At 40.3% G+C, this 17,429-nt stretch overlaps 1 protein-coding gene across 5 annotated transcripts in view; it reads left to right on the top strand.

The window, feature by feature from the left end:
• The first annotated feature begins 337 nt into the window (after positions 1 to 337).
• Positions 338 to 17,429, top strand: part of LRRTM4 (leucine rich repeat transmembrane neuronal 4) — a 543,042-nt gene continuing 525,950 nt past the window's right edge. For all 5 annotated transcript variants that reach the window (XM_050910344.1, XM_050910345.1, XM_050910348.1 and 2 more), the window contains exon 1: positions 338 to 390. The gene's annotated coding sequence lies outside the window, so the exon portion shown is untranslated. The remainder of the gene's footprint in view (positions 391 to 17,429) is intronic.

The raw sequence follows: 17,429 nt of genomic DNA on the forward strand, positions 1-17,429 counted from the left end.
TGGAAAAGTAGCAGTGTTCCCAGTCTGGTCTAGCAGGTAAACATGCAATAAATTAACAAATAAAATGGGGGAAATAGTTGCCCAAAGGATTATAAACTGAGGTGACATACAAAGCACTAAAACCCACGGGCTTATGCAGCTGTAACCATTCAAAAGGCACTTACCAAATTACAGAAACTAAACAGGATTTGGCTGAATTAGCCGTGAGGTCGGAGGCCTCTGGGGAGAGCCCAGGTGCTGCCGATGCACGGGTTCAGCAGGTGCTGCTCAGTCACCAGGTAGTTAATCGGCGCCCCGGGGGAAGCGGAGAGGAGGTGAAGCTGGGGGTGGCTTGTGCTCTGCAGCTTTGTGAGGGTAGCTGCAGTGTTTCTGCTACCCATCAGTCTGAAGGTAATGTATATTCAGATTTCTTAAAATGTACTAATATTTCAGTTAGAGAAAAGTTCTTGCTGCTGTACCCTTGGAGATGTTGGTGTCTGAAGGTCTTTAGTGAACCAAGCTGATCCTTCTTCTTGAGAGCAGCCTGTGAAGTGCTGTCGGTGTTTTGAAAAGTATGTTTGGGATGAAGGGAGATCCTTGATATTTGTGCTAGAAAAGCCTATGCTATGTTAGAAAATAAGCATGTTGACAGTCTTTTTTGATGTGTATGTGATGGGTCCCTGTTGCTTATTTAGGAACTACTATAATAAAAGTGACTGGTAGTGGTGACATACAATGTGAGTCTTCCCCTTGATTTTGGTGTTGTTTACCATCTTAAGATCCTTTTTTCTTCCCTTGCTATGCATAAAGTCTATAGGAAATGGCTCTTAAAATAGCAGGAGTGTTCTGGGACTGCTCCTAATTTATCTCAAGTCTGCTTTACACCACTTTTTGCAGTACTAAAAAGACTAGAGGACCTTTTACGTGTCTATAATGGTGTTAGAATACATGAGAATAAAATCAAGTTCTTCAAATTAGAAGGTTCATATCCTGATCTAATCCCCTAGCTGCTAGGCAGACAGAGAGGATTGCTTCCTCTGTTCTTATGTACATTTTAGGATCACAGATAATACCCTGCTGGCCAGGAGCTCAGTTAGCAGTGGCATCTGCCATCCTGCTTTTCTGTTGCTATCTCCTTTTAAATTCTTGGGAAATGTGGAGCCTCACAGAGCATGGTTTTTATCAGTCAAGGGATGAGGAAAGCAATCCTTCTCCCCACCCCCGGTAGCATTTGAGGAGCTTCTCTAGATGTGTTTTGTAATATTTTGCCATGCAGGAGTGCTATTGTTTTTCTATTTCTGAGTGTAACTCAACCTTTCTCAACTTCTATCCAGCAAAACCCTGTCACTTTGTAAAATCTGCTTATGACAAATGATACTAATAACCTTTTTTGCTACCCAAACTGATTGGTGATCATGCTGGTCTCAGAGATCAGACAGGGTCAACACCTCTATTTCAAGAACCTGTGCGATGCTGAGGTTGAGTTAAAGCACTCCAATTCCTTTCCTCCACGAGAGGGAAACTTGTTTTCGACCAACAGTCCTAACAGTCCCAGAGAGGCTTTGTGCCCTGTTTTTTTTCTTGTTTTATATCTAGTGCTGAGAAGAGGAGAATACTAGCAGTCTTAAATGTATATGATTATACGAAGTTCTCTGCTTTCATCTCATGTGCTTTAAGTAAACTTCATCTTGGGTAATATTTGGTCCTTTTTCAAATGCATTAATTCCTATAGAGATCAGTAGTTACAGAATAGACTGAAATCTAATTCTGAAATCCACCTCCATTGTGAAGGTGTTTGCAGAGGAGAACAGCACCAATAGTATCTCATCTGAATCGATTGCAGTAGACGGCAGGAATACAAATGTTGCAGAAAGCAGGGAGTCCTACAGTGTACTGGCAGCTCAATACAGAGGGAATACGAGCTACTAGATTTCTATTTGTGAAGTAGGATGTTTTGTGTAATCACAGGGAAATAGTTGCCTCGTTAAAATTCATCCTCCTTTTTTCTGCACTCCATTTTTTTGTGTGTTATGAACCTTTCCTATGCACTACAGTAATATTGCATAGCCAAGTTTAAAAGAGTGTTTCAGAGGTCCCCTTTGGGCTATCCAGTTTTATGTAGACAGGACACTGAGGAGCACTGAACTGCCTATTACTTTGGAGCAGAAATGGTGCTGCAGTGAGATTGATAGCAGCCATGTGCCTCCATATACAATGCTAGCTGCATAAATTACAGCCTCTTAATGATAAGGCATAGCTAAATTTCAGCTAAAGCGTAGTTGTGCCTCTGTTATTTCAGTTCTCTCTAATACATGAATATGTAAATATGTATGCCAGGAAATGAAACCAGTATCTGAGGTGGGGAGGGAGTGTAGCTGGAGTATAAACAAATGAAAATTGCAATTAAATCTATAGAATTCACTGTATTTGAACCACACTGGATCTCAAACAGCTTGGCATTTGTAACATGGCAGGATGTTTTATTACGGTCCATTCCCACAAGGTGAATTAAAATAAGGATTAAAAAGCTCCTATAAATCAGATTTTATAGCTGCCTAAACCACCTGCAAACTGTTGGTACTTGTTTTCAAAATCCACCATCATTCTGCTGTCAAATTGATTTCGGTTTCATTAGCAGAGCTGGCATTGCCTGTGCTGGCATAATCTACTGACTGCATAAATTACTAGGAGTGTAATTGTAAGCAATGTCTTAATTTTGTCAACAGCATTCCAGAGTGCCAACGATACCCTTTATGCACTATTTTTAATTGTCTCAGCTGGATGTTTTTTCAGCAAATTTTACCTCAATGGGAAATAACACAAAGAATTATGTGAGCCTGTAGTAGTTAGTACAGGCAGGAAGTACACATGTACATGCTGTACATGAAACCCAAGAACAACATTTACCAAGGGACTCTCCAGTATTTGTAAACAGTTTCTAATTCAAAAGGTAACCTCTTAAGTACTGAGGGTAAGTGAAGGAGCATGTTTTGGTGGCCCTGTGTAGTCTAGAGGCACCAGAAAGTATTGCAAATGAAAGCTGATAGCGTGAGCTTTGCTCCAGGTGGGAGAGTTAAGCTTTGGCTCACAGTCAAAATTGTGTGAGTGCTACAGGTGATGGGAACTCTCTGAATCGTGGAGGAAGAGCTTGGTTCCCCATGGCTGTGCAGCCATTGCACCATCAGGAGGCTGTTTGCTCAGGTCGGTATTTTGCAACCTGCCACAAAGTCTAAAAAATCTGCATGAGCCCCCAGCATGTTATATGTGACCAAAATAAACATCCAGGGGTGTTACGCTTCACCTCTTCTTAAGGTTTTACCAGTGTTAGCCGCATTAAACAGACAGAAGAAGATAATGGGCTGCATGGTCTGTGTCTTCAATTTGGTGAATTGTCTCAAAATTGTTCTGTATGAATGAGGTGTCTATAAATACGTAATTAATGAACATGAGAGAAGCTAACAGCCAGCAATCAAATCTACGTACTATAAATCCTGGGTAGTGTGTGCTCAGTAAGTTACTCTGTACCACAATTGATTTTTACAGTTGAAGACTTCAAGTAGAAGATATCTTTTTCTATTTGGTCGTGAGTAAATGTAGGCAGTGCAGTAAGATTCATATTATGATGCGAGGGAATGTGTTTGCCCTGTAAATGTGGAGAGTTAATGTTGTGGTGTATCTGTGCATGAAATAAGTCTCAGTAAGGTAGTTGATAGGTTTGTTCCCTTCCTCATTCAGAAGCATTCATTATTAGCAATATTCTGTATATTAAATGGACTAGTAATGGATTTGTTAAATGTGAACGTAAGAGTCCTTCTGTTTCAATTTAAAACCCGTAGCAGATTTTGCTAATGCATGTTTTACAAGTAACCATTTATTTCTCTGAAAAACCAAAGGTAGAGCCAGGGAATTCTTAAAAGCTCTCCAAGGCTGTCTGCTGTGCTGTGCTCCAGCCTCTCTCCTTCCTCTCTTCCTTCAAAACTCTGGACCGAGATGACCGTTACAGGAAGAGCTTTTCACATCAATCAGGACTGGATTCTGGTTGCCAATACGCAGAGAGGCAATTTAGCTGTCGACTTGAGTATGTGATCTAAGTCACACTGAGGTTAAAGCCTTATCTAAATCCTATTAAAGCCAGTGCTAAGACCCCATAAACTTAATTGGGTTTAGTGTAGATCTCCTTTACAGATTTCTTTTCATATCTTAGCACATTTTGTATTTTTTGATCAGTGAGCACCTTTTGATAAGCTGTTGTTACAGGGTACTGTCCCAGACAAGTTTATCCTTACCTTCATTCTTTTAAATTAGAGTGGCGTATGTAATCTGGGAAGACAACTAATATGTCTATATTGAAGAAAAAGCATCCACAAGAAGTGAGCCTGACCTTTTTGCCGTTAAAAACACTCTCTGTTAATTTTGGTAACCTGGTAGTTGTGTTTTATGGTAGGTACTTTGGGTGGAGGTCAGTCCTGCTCCTATTTACAGGTTTTGGAATTTAATGTATGAAAGGCTAAAATGATGAAAATTAATGCATTTTTGATATTTGTTATATGAGCTGCCTTAGATATTACACTACAGAAATTGGGCAAAAGTAAAGCTGAAATTCTGCGTACAGAGAGGGCATAGCGTTAACCTCATTCACAGGGGAGAAATTTTCTATCATTCAGCATCATAAGGTTAAGTTCTTTTCCATGACGCTCCTGTATTTCCATTGACTTGAGTAAACTTAGTCTCCCTCACAAAAAAGGTGGCTGTGATAAAGGTTTTATCTGCACTTTATTTGCATCTTTATTCATTTAAGTACATTTATTGAGATAAAGGTAGAAACAGCATTTGTGCCTTGAGTAGATACTATCATCTGCACTCCAAATGATGTCTCGTATTAAATACTCAGTTTTGACAGTGGGCCAAGCTGTAGACGCCCTCTTGTTGGCAATTACTTGATTGAATGAATACTCTTACCAAGTTTGATACAAGTAATCTTACGACTAAGTGCTCACCAATGTGACAGGAGTTTTGGCACTTAGAGTGCTTTTCAGTCCTGATGATTGATCTATAGACTGGAGAAGAAATGAATTGCAATGTTATTAGCATCCTTGATAAGTTAGCAGAACTATTGAATATATGACTCATTGTCGGCTTACCTGTGATTTAGGATTGGGGTCTTAGCTCAGTGGGGTTTTCTGGTGTGTTAACATAGTAAGATGAATACTCTGTGGGAAGCAAGTATTGGTTATACATCTCTTGCACAAGGTGTTGAACTCAGTGGGACATTTTATGTTGACTTCCTAGAGACTAGCCTTCTATGAACCTGCTTTATTCATTAGCCTGAAACTCTTGTGAAGAAATAAGTGACAGCACTTACTAAACATTTGCTGCATTTAATTTATTCCTCTTAAATTCTTCTGTGGCTTAATAGCTAAGGAAAAAGTTTGCAAGGTGATAGTGCAAGACTCCATCTGTTCAGGCAGATTAAAGGAACCAGAGGACAACTTTTAAAGGATGAATACTAAAGGTATTGTTATTGCTCTTGCTGGGTTTAATTACAGAGAATAGGGACCGATAAATATGTCGACAGGACATATTGATTGCTCTGTGAATGTACACATCTATTTAAAAGCAAAGTCAAAGATGTTTCAACTGGATATGACCTATCAAGACAAGCATAAAGCTGAGAGGCGAATATTTGGCAAAGCGGACGGTTAGTTTTGTTTTACATACTGCTCTAAGGTACTTTAAAAGGTCACTCAATGCATCAGATGAGTAACTGTATGTGTTCTTCACTACAGAAGGGCTGGGGTTAGAAGGGGCCTCTGGAAATAGTCTAGTCCGACCCCCCCTGCTCAAAGCAAGGTCAACTACAACAGGTTGCTCAGGACCACGTCCATTTGGGTTTTAAAGATCTCCAGCGATGGAGACTTCACAACTTCTGAGGGCAACCTATTCCTGTGTTTGAGCACCCTCACAGTAAGGAAGCTTTTTCTTATGTTTAAATGGAATTTTCTGTATTTCAGCCTGTGCCTGTTGTTCCTTGTCCTGTCTCTGGGCAGCGGATAAGAATCTGGCTCTGTCCTCTTTACTCCCCCCATGAGATCCTCCTGAGCCTTCTCTTCTCAAGGCTAGACCATCCTGGCACCCTCACCCTCTCCTTATCTGACAGATGCTCCAATCCCATAATCATCTTTGTGGCCTTCCTTAGCACTTGCTTGAGTGTCTAATGAATGAAAGTTTGGACTTGGAATATTTTAGGTTGCATTCAGGCAAGTAATTTCATTTCCCAGTTTATTATTTTCTTGTCTGTTTAAAGAAGAAAATTCCAGACAACTTTGTGCTTATTAAAAAAACCAAACAAACACAACAACCGAAAAAACCAAAAAAGCAGCTTTGGTGAAAAAGAATTGGTAGAAATCAGAAATTACCTTTATTATGTCATCAGGAGACAGTGTAAAGGATTCATCTTCTTGCAGTGCTCTGTAATATGCCCTTTGGCTGATTGAGATTTCTAGATCTGCTGAAGTGAAGGGTCGAAGGCCTGAGCCTTGTTTATGTGGGAACATGAGATCTGAATGGATCAGAGGAGGGACTTGAAACTTTGGCCCTATAGTCCAGGGGAAAATCTTCACCACAGATCAGTTACTCTGTTAAATTACCCTTAACCCATGTTCCCAAGAAGTTCTGCCTTTGAGGATACTAATGAATTCGTATCCAGGACAACTGACACTTATTGATTTAAAAAAAAAAAAAAAGTCAGTAAACTTCTGAACACAACTGTCTTTAATCACTTAGATGCTTTCAAAATTTCTGTCAAATTTGCAATAAAATCTCAATTAACCTATCGTTGTTATAAAGAGTGAATTTAGCAAAAATAACAAATTTTCCCAGTGAGACCAATAATTAGAGTTTGTGATGTGTTTTATAATCACTTTGAGTAGGGCAGTAAGTATGTATATTTTAGGAGCAGTCATTTCATCCTTTTCATTAAAAAAATGTAAGGTTGCAAATGTGTTTTTTATTTTCCTCAAAGGTTGTCTGAGTTTTTCTGCCCTGTAGGAACCAAATGCCCTAAAGACACACTGGATTGCTTATCCAATTATGGCTGCTTTCCTAACTAATAGTTTTTAGATATTCATTTTTAATGATTTTTAGGCCTCTTGAAAATGCCAGCAATATTGCTCATAAATCATTGTCCTTTCCTTTAGCTCTCCTGGATTAATATAAATTCACTTTAATTACAATTCTAGTTGGAGCAACTGCATTTAATCCTACCTGGTTTTTGAGGTAGGTATTTAGTTCAGTACAGCTCATTAAATAGCAGTGGTATAGGTTAGTGTCATGATTAGATGTAGAATAAGATACTGGGGGAAGGGGGATTTATATGCTGCTGGAGATATTGCAGCTTGCCTTAAGAGGCATTATTCTTTAGTTACGCACAGTTATGCTGTATGTTTTTCTTTTGATGTATTCTGCTTAGTACCGTATCATTGTGTGTCAGCTTTGTACACAACGCTTATATATCTTTGAAATAACTGCATGCATATTAATGGTGATAGTAACTAACATAGGCACCGCTCCTCTCAGGGTGTCCGTAGGCAGAGGTATGACAGTGAATGCATTATATTTTAAATATGTTGTTATTTTCCTTGGGAGGTCAGCGGTTGTTGGTGGAAAGAACCAAGATTCATGACGGTTTGCAGACGCAGTCAGATGCAGGTTGAGTCAGCAATGTTTGGTGTTGCTGATTCCATGTCTTTTTGGCCAGCCATGATGTATGGAGGTATACTGAACCCCATCTCTCACATGAAGGGAGCTCCTCTGCCACCTTGGATATCCACTGGAGTATAAACGCTATCATTTCATATCCGTGCTGCACTAGAACAAACACAGGGAAAAAAATCAGCTGCAACTAAGCTGTATTGAATACGATAAAACTGCTTTTGATTTATATTCATGGGGAGTAGAAACCAAATTGAGCCCAAAGGTGAAAACAGAGGTGTAAAACCTTATGTAGCCCACTGCCTCTTTAAGAAAACATCTATTTCTTTTGCTAAATATCAATCCAGGGAAAAAGACCTGTGTATGTTTCATTTTTCTTTGCTGACATTTTGATGTGATTAAATTCATGGTGCTGCAAAGAAATATTGCCAAGCAAACCTCACAGCTGAAGAAATAGTGCGGCGTTCTTCCAAAGCCAGCAAATGCATAGCAGCTTTCTCTTTAGCATAATTAGTAAAAGCACAGTTCCACTCTAACCTCTAAATCACTTTTTTCTCTGCATGGGGCACTTCTGTTAAATGCTGACTATCTTCTTTCTATCAACTGGCACAGCTAAACAGGCAAAAATATTAACACCTTAACACTTGGTGAGATGTTTGGGAAGTCTGATGCAGATGTCATCAACAGAGAAACTCTGCTTCCATTGAGTAATTTCATTTCTCTAGCCATTCATTTCTGGGCTACTGATGAACTCATAATTTAGGAGGCTGAAGCGATATTTATAGTGATTGTGGTTTGGTTGTGTGGTTTTTTTTTTCCTTAAGAAAAAATACTGTTGTGACTTAGATTTCTTTGCATGTCTCAGTTCCCCGAGGAAGTGTTGCTTCTGGCATTTGACTAGGCACTAAAACACTTTCTTCTCAATTCTTTCACAGTGGAAAAACGTTTCTGTGAAAGACCAGTCCTACTGGTTTGAGAAGACAGGTAGTGTTATGTCTAAGCCTCTGGCTTCATTTTTTAAACTCTTTTTAAATTTTTCTGACACTCAGAATCACCAGAGGGAATTTTTGATCTGAAGGGAAAATAACCAACTCGCACTGATTTTGTACTTGAACCAATTTCAAGAAGAAAACCACCTTCCAACCAGCCTTACCAATATGTCTTTAACTGCCTGATGGTCTGGCCCCGCTCTGTTATTCTCCTTTTTTTCTTTCTTTAAACGTGATAAAAATGCTTCCCCTTGGTCCTGTGTTGGCTGGTTGGTTTGTTTGGCTGTGCGCAGGAGTGATGGGCCCTGAGTACAGCCATGTATGGCTCCTAGCGCATCCCAGCCCTAACTTTAGCTGCCAGTTTTTCTTTTCTAAGCATTCATTGGCTTTCCATAAACGTTTGAAGTACCGAGGTGATTGATTGCACATGTAATTACAGCCTCTTCTTCCGTAAAGCAAGGTAGCTATTCTACCAGGGCAGGATTTGGTTTCTTAGAAGAAATCCAGAGCTCTTCTGAAACAGTCAGCAGCCACCTTTACAATGCTTGCGTGTAGTAGATAGGATTGGTTATGGCCAGTTCTGTATTGAAAGACAGAGTAGTTATTTTCAGGGTCACAAAGTGAGAAAATGAATGAGCTGGAAATAGGAGCCGAGAGCCCTGGTTCCCCATCTCGTGCTCGTAAATACCCTACCCTCCGTTTTCACCATTACAGGCATCCTTTGCAAAGGTATTCAGTTGAACAGAGCACGAATGCACAGGAAGATTAAGCAAGACTCGCAACTTTTGAAAGTCAAGAACAAAACGTGGGTTTCCCGGTGTTGAGCTGGTCACTCTTCCACCAAACCCCGGAATCCTTTTACCCAGTACTGGGCAGTCATCTCCTGATCCCTGCATCTTTGCTCCTGGAAAGTTGGGTGTTTGGGAAAATGTGTGTTTTATGAGATGTGGAAGGCTCTGTGTTTTGAGCTCTCTCCTTTTCTGACTTTGGAAGAAGTCACTAAGCCACTTACTTTTTCAGTACCTCCCATAAAATGCAAAGTGTATTTGATGAGGAGCCACTTACACGGTTCTTTACAACATGCAGACAGAGTTATGAGGTTGGGCAGCAGCTTTGTTGATGAAAGAATAAAGAAGTAGACTTTTTTCTTCCACCTTTTGAAATGGGCAGAATAAAAATTTTAATTACTTGTTTGTCTATAAATAATTCAGAGAAGCTATAGGTTGTGCTTATACACATGCACACACAAGTGAGATACATATCTAGTGCCAGAAAATTGCTCGAGCCTCTCGTAGGTAGTAAATTCTCCTTGTATTTATGGCCAGTAGTAGATGTGCCCATGCATGCTGACAGAGAAATTGTATGTCAAGGTGATCAGCAAAGGGCAGCAGGAAAGAGTCTTTTCTCTTCCGTAAAGGCAGCCAGGTGTCAGGCTTTCTCTAGGTAGTTTTTCCTACAAAGAGGTTGGCTTACGTTATGGACAGAACAAAAATTTCTCACCTTGACAGGCTTAAAGAGCTGATCGCATGTCAGATTCCTCGGTTATCCATAGTCTTGCAGCCAGTCATCGTCATCATCGTGTTCCTTAATCCCTTATCCCACAGTTCCTTCTTTCCTGATGGTTCGTTACATTTTTAAGAATGTCCTGTACTCTGCATTTATGTTTATATACCTGTCAACGCTGTCAGTCTTTGGTGTCCAGTATGACAGGAGAGTCTTGACATGTGCATTTGTGGTGTGCAGGTGATGCTGGAATTTGCATTAAGTACCTATGTATGGCCATTTCCTTATGGATGCGTATTTCTGCCCAGTCCTTCCCCTCTCCTCAAATATTCTTGAATAATTATTTGCAAGATGAAGTGTGAAGGAATTTGTAGGTGAAATCGGGTGATTCTTGAATACATGAAGATTGATGATAGAATGTTTGAGGGAGGAGGAGTTGTGAAGGAGGACAGGTAATTTTCTATAGAAATCTGTGAATAGGAGCTAGCTACCTATCAACATAGAATGTGTGTTGCTTTATTTCTTTAGGAAGAAATGAGGTTGAGTCATATATCAATTAACCTTAAGCCAGATAAGTGGCTGAGGATTAATTTACTAGATAATACTGGAATCTGGGAGGATGTGGAGGATTTGTTGGAAACTACTTAAATATACAGAGATATAACAGAATTAGTTGAAAAATCTTTTTATTAGAAAATGGAACATTTTCAAAGGAAAATAAATGTTTAAGCATCAGTTCCCAGCTGCATGTGGTTTCATGCAAGACAAAGGAGCTTTCTAGAGTTGCAGGGTAGAGGATCATGTCCTGGTATTAAAAGGACAGAATTTGAATGCTGAGTTGCTGAGCGTTTTTGCAGGCTGCCCATTAGGATGCTGATAATGTTAATTGGAGCTCTTTTGCCTGGCATGGGGCCTCTAACGCTTGCCTTTGGAACAGGATTTGCTGTGTGCCCCGTTGCTCTGATGCACTGAGTAGCTTTTACTGGGGTCCTGAGCTGCTTCAGTTTCTGCTGGCTTTCCTTCTTCCAGGGGCGAGGTACCGGGAGAAATTGTCAGCAGTTCTCTCTGTTTACCCTTTGGGGCAAAGTGCATCTTCAAAAAATGTAAATATTTCAATTGCTAATTTATACCCTTGGCATTCAGGGTGACTTTTTCAAAGTGACTGACGTGCTGCGTAATTAGTTGCTCGTAGCCTCATAATTAGCTGAAATGTCATTTACGTTGCGTTGCCTTGTTGCATGTTCTGCTATGTGTGTAATCACTGGAAAGGAAAGCGCTCGTACGGGTACCGCTGCAGTGGCAGCAGAGCTGTTTTGCTGGGGGACAGTTTCCCTTTTAGATTAGCAACCTGTTAAAAAATAATAATAGTAATTATGTGCCACCTTTACTTCAGTTATAACACCATAAAAACTGAATCTGTGTCTAATCTGTGTGCCCTTTGAGAGTGTGAGAGGACCTGACCTTGAAGAATTACACCCATGGAGAGTCTTTCCTGTGTGCATACACCGATTGGTTTGGGTTTTTTTCCTTTGATGCATTTTTCATTTGAAGATCTCAAAACCCTTCAGAATTTTCTGCCAAGTGTTCACCTGCAACTCCAAAGATTTTAGAGGTGTTTTTTCTGTTTCTGCTATGGTTAATGCGTTTCAGAAAGCCAATGCTTTATGCTGCAGAACTAAAATAGTGTTAATATGTACCTTTCCACTGAGTTTTTGATTTTGTGTCTCATTGTCTGGCACGTTTAGCACCTAGGTTCTGCAGCGTCCCACTGACATATTTCAAGTGCTTTGTTGAAGAGAGATTACGTTTATGGGTAAGGGTCAGATTTTTAAAAGGAATTAAGCACCTAAGCTCCTTTCAAACCTAGCCTGCGTGTTACAGGAGGCAACGTGTTGGGATCTATTGTCCACTCCATTGTGGCTGGGACACTTTTAGTTGATCAGTGTTGCTATGCCTCAGCTTCTGTTGTATCAGTACTGGGTTTAATGCATTCCTGGGCACAAGGTGCTGGTAGAGAAAAAAAGCTTGAGCCAGCCGCTGCTAACAGGTCTGTCGGAGAATCCTTCAAAACCCTTTGCCATCCGTTTAGCACTGCGGGTAAGTGGTTCTGTTTAGCTGGAGAAGCCAAATTATGAGAGATGTTCTTTTATCATCGCTTTTATATCGGAAAGAGTGTGATAGTGTTTTTACCCACCAGTAGGATGCAAAAGTGCCACTTCCTTCTGGTTCCTATATAAACGGATTTCACATTACTTACTCAATACAATGCACTTTAGTGATTGGAAATGTCAAAGTGATTAGGGAAAGCTGGCATTTTGAAAGTGCTGGAGTGTGTCTATGGCTACACAGTCTGGCAAGAAGTTTCAAATTATCTTAAGCTGCTAAAACACAGACTTTGTAACCCGCAAATGTGACGTTAATTTCTCTTGCGGTGCAGATTATGGGGGAAAATGACCCTGCTCAACTTCCTCTGGTTATGTTACGCATTCACAGCAGTTTCTCAGAGAACTGACTCCACGTGATTTATTTTAGGTATGAAAAAAATCTGTCTTACATTAGCTGTAGTTCAGTATTTTCTTGCATTTAGCCAATATACTGAGATCATAATATTGATGATGATTTCATTTCACCATGAAAGGTGATGTTTTCTCATACAGTCTGCAGCTCTCGCGGTCCAAACAACTGTTACTCGGAGCTTTGCAAGATTTTTTTCCATTAGGAACAGGTTGAGCATAGCCTGGCTTATTTAGGAAGTGTATGCACAGGCCAAATTCAGAGTGACTCAAGGCCAAGTTAAATACCCGAACGCCTGAATGCAATGTGCCTGGCCCGTTCAGGTGCTTTAGAAAGTGTGCGTTAGACATCGGGCTTCTTTCACAGTGAACAAAAAGAAGCATGACCACGGTACCAACGGAAGATGATTCACACTTCTACACAAGCGCTTTTAAAACAAAAGAAAACAAAATCTTTATTGAACCTCAGATGAGTATAAAGTGAGCGAAGCAGCTTTACAGAAAATTAAGATATTAAAAGTGTTTCTTGCACCCAGCTGGTAGTTTTATGATGATGTCTCTTGGCATGCAGCTACACCAGTTAAAAATAATTCTGAAATAGCAAGGTTCTTGGCCCTGCTGATGCTTTTGTTTTTTTCCTTTTCAAATAAGGTTTTACGAAGAAGGTTTTCTCTTATTATGATTTATGATGACTTGCCCTTTATCAGAGTACTCGTTTCAACTTGAAGTCTTTGTAATAGCACAGCTGATGGAGGAGTTTGGGCATGAAGTTATCAATATTAAAAATATCCTTTCATGACAGCAGCGCCTTTGTTAAAGAAAAACTTTCATTATTTGCTAAAAATGGTCAGACCCTATACTCCTCCACGTGTCTGTTCTGTTGCCAGGCTGCCTTTATTGAGAATTTTTTTTTCCTTTCTTGCACGTTAGCTTCCGTGATGAACAGAATGAGAATGGATATGTTGTAATGAAAAATAGATACCTGAAGTCAGGTCCAGAAAGGTAAATGGGTGTGGGGTGCGGAAGATGTAGTTCACATTCAATTAAAGTCCCTTACTGCTGTAAAATATCTCCCCTTCGACTCCAGCTCTGCCTTTTGAGTTATCTTGCCCCAGCAATGACTGAAGCCTGCCTGAGGGGCAGAGTCGGGGCAGTAAGAGATCTCAGAATGGATCATTACTGCTTAAGTAAGCATAAAACATCCATGTGTTTTCCCACAGTTCTGCTATGGGAAAATAAAAACTGTCTGTTTCTCCCTATTTACTGTAGTGGGTTAGTGGTAATCACTGTTTATGAAGTCACTCATAAGAAAGTAATAGCCTGAGTAGTGCTTTGGGATTAAAGCACATCCTTAAATGGTACTATAAGGAATCATTTATGTAATGCAACACTGATCTGTAGCCCTGAGATGGGTTTACATCCCATGATTGACCAAACATTGCTGGCTTTATTACCCATGATGATATGTAGTGTTCTCGTATTTTTCTTTCTGTGTAAAAGTAGCTTTTGTGGCTGGTGATACTTGGCATTGGTGAAACGCACAGGGCAGACAGTGACTGGAGCTTTCCCGTGGCCTTGCCCGGGTGATGGAAAGTGATGTTCGCACCAGTTCCAGATCGGTAGTGGGTTTCATTCGTGCCAAGCAACTGCATTTGCCAAAGGGGGAGGGGAGCTGTGAAGTGATGAAGGTTAAGAGCTGGGTAGGTGAGTAACTGGAAAATATCCAATTGCCATTTTTCTTTTTAATGAACACACAGGACCAAATTCAGTGGCAGTATTGCTCCAAGTACTTGCATCAGAAATCATGGTGATAGTTTATTTGCATCTTGGGAATGCGGGGAACCAAGTTGTATAGCCTAGGGCCCTCTTGAATAAATGCAGTACAAGATAAATTAAAAAATAATAAAATGGTTCCTTAGCCAATTTATATGATGGTAATTGTGAAAATGTCAGCATACGAGATCGATTTTGTAGAAGAACCTTCTCAAAACATATACATGGAGTCAGTGTGTTCTGCGTTGGATCCAATCGTGGTGATGTTGGATGTGTTGAAACTTTTGTAGAAGGAAGGTTTGGACCAGATTTTGAAATATTTCACAACCATGTTTCAGTGTTAACATCAACAGGCAGACACAAATGCTCCTCCTTTCCCCTTAAACACTCTTCTGTGCTGTTTTGTCAAGAGTTGTGATCATGCTGCAGTTTTGCGTATGAAGTGACACCTTAGAAATTTCGCAGTTGAGGCTGGAGAGCTGTGACTCTTGCACTGCCAAGCAGTACCCTAAACACTTGACATCTCTTCCCGGTGTCTCATTATGAAAACTACAGCCCCTAGGAGCATGCAGGTAAGCCCCTCCCATGATTAAAGCATGGCTTCCAGGCAGGTTATACTTGCATTTGACTTGCACTTGGGTTTTTCTTCCAAAAATCTTATTCACCCTTGTAGATCTGAAACAGCTTCCCTGATGGCCTTCTGAATACTTGGTAAAAGCCATTAATTTGGAGCAAGGATGGCAATTATGCTCGTAAGAGAGCTAAAGAGACTGTTTTGCTGCTTTGGTTTATTGGATGACTGAGCTAATTCATTATTTGTATAGGAATCTTATTTTTTTTTATTGCTGGATGGTCATCCATTCAGGACTGTAAATCTAATTAATTTGAATACATGAGATTTGCAAGAGGGTCTTTCTGTTTTGGTTAAATATAAGAAATAATTAGCTAGCAAAAACTTTACTGCTTTTTAACTAACTTTTTGGCAGTTCTGCAGTTAAAGCTATAGGCAGTGTATTAAGTCCAAGAAGAGAATATGGTGATTAAAAATGAATTCCTTACTACTTGGATGGTATCAACAGCTTAGCTTGTGTTTGTTAGGAGAGGGCATCTGTCTCCCTGCCTTATTAGATGAGGAGAAGGCAAATATAAACACAAGAAAGAGCCAATCTAGCCCCCTACGTTACTTCCACTTTGCCAAAAGCCACTGTACTGACTGTTCTAGTGGGCTGCTGCAGCTGCGAATACATCTGCTGCCACTGTGCCTCTCGCCACGGGGTTTGTCCCCGTAGGTTTTCTCTAAAATGGCAATCTGTCAATACAAATATTGACAAGCGCCATCTTACTGCTGTGTATTTTAACCAGATTGGGTTCCCCAAAAGCAGTGGCATATGCAGAGGTGCTGAACAGTAGCTGTACACTTTGTTTGTATAGATAATAACTGGCAGACACAGGCTGATGCAGCGGAAAAAGGAATGTCCTGTCAGCCTTAAATATTATCTGCAGATAAATGAATGTGATCAATTCTTGTTTTGTAATTAGCAGCAGATTTACAGCGTCTAAAAAAAAAATATGTTCCTTGACTTTCCATCATTTTACATAGGATCCTTATTCTGAAATATGCTGGAAGTCACAACATATCGCCAAAAGGGCTCACGTATAGAGGAATGTCTGCAATGCCAGGATTCAGACGGTGTTGCCAAGACGCAGTGGTAGGACAGAGGGAGAAGTTGATTTGCAACACAGTTCCAAGAGAAGCCAGTAAACATATGGAAAGGACACACATTACAAAGGGTTATTTTGAGAGTGAAGACCTGGACGGAGCCGAGAAAATCTGTGTTTGGTTCCTTATGTCAGCGTAAGCTTGCCTGTAAATTTTTTTTCTTTGAATGGATTCCTGTATTCTTGGTACCTGGTGTCAGAGTGGCTGCGTCCTAGGGCAATGACAATAGACGTTAATGAGTAAAGTGGGCACTGCGAATGCTTCTCTGCTATAGGCATCCTAATACATGCTGATCGCAACCAAGGAAGCCAATACTTTGAGGCTAAAACAGCTTAAGCAGCTCTTCAGTAGAGATTGATTACTGTGGAGAAGGGAGCATGGACAGTGGCACTGATGTGGCTGTGTCCGCTCCGCGGGTGCATGCAGCTGTTTGTCCTGTGCTTGTAAAGAGCCCAGGCTGATATTAATGAAAACAGCATTTGAATCACCTTCAGTAAAAATTTATTTCCTATAATACATTTCAACGCATGTAATGGCCCTCTCGGCATTTTATATAAACCTTAGTGAAATTTGGAATGACTGCCTTAAAAGAAAAAATCTGTGTGCTTTGGATAAGACTGCTCACAAGTATATTTTTTTTTTATGGGGCTGATGGAGATGTAGCAAGATTGGACTGGGCAAAGCCTGTAGTTTAGTTTCTGGCTTAATTTTTGATGGAAGTGTGATCCCTACGCTGGCAAGCGTCTGGGTATTTTGATGAGATTCTAGCGACGTTAACTGGGAAACGGGGATGGGAGAGGAATAGGGAGAGTCTGTGGGGCTGAAACTCATTCAGATGATCTATCGGTTACCATGTCTACTGCTGTTGGTGCCTGGCGGCTTGGAAGTGGATGCTGGGGCTTTTTACAATCCTGATTAACAGAGCTGGCTTTCGTAGTGTGTCAGTAGAGCCTAATGCTGTTTGCTCAGGTCCCATCTCTGCTGCAGCGAACCACCAAGAGCGGCAGTTCAGCTTTTTTCAGCATTTTGATGCTAAAAATCTCCGATAGGGACTTTTTTGGGGTCCCTGTTACTTGAAAATTAATGTTAAGAGAGTTTTCAAAGAGAACAACTGTAGGACAGTTATAGTTTCTTCTGCTCAGCTTTGATTAAAGCCTCTTCATATTTATTTTTAAGAGAATCACAAGGCATTTGTTTGTCGCTAAATATAAGCAGGATGACTCAAAGAGAATGCTGAGGTCC

The sequence above is a fragment of the Gymnogyps californianus genome, chromosome 23 (assembly GCF_018139145.2).
Source record: "Gymnogyps californianus isolate 813 chromosome 23, ASM1813914v2, whole genome shotgun sequence".
NCBI classification, from domain to species: Eukaryota; Metazoa; Chordata; class Aves; order Accipitriformes; family Cathartidae; genus Gymnogyps; species Gymnogyps californianus.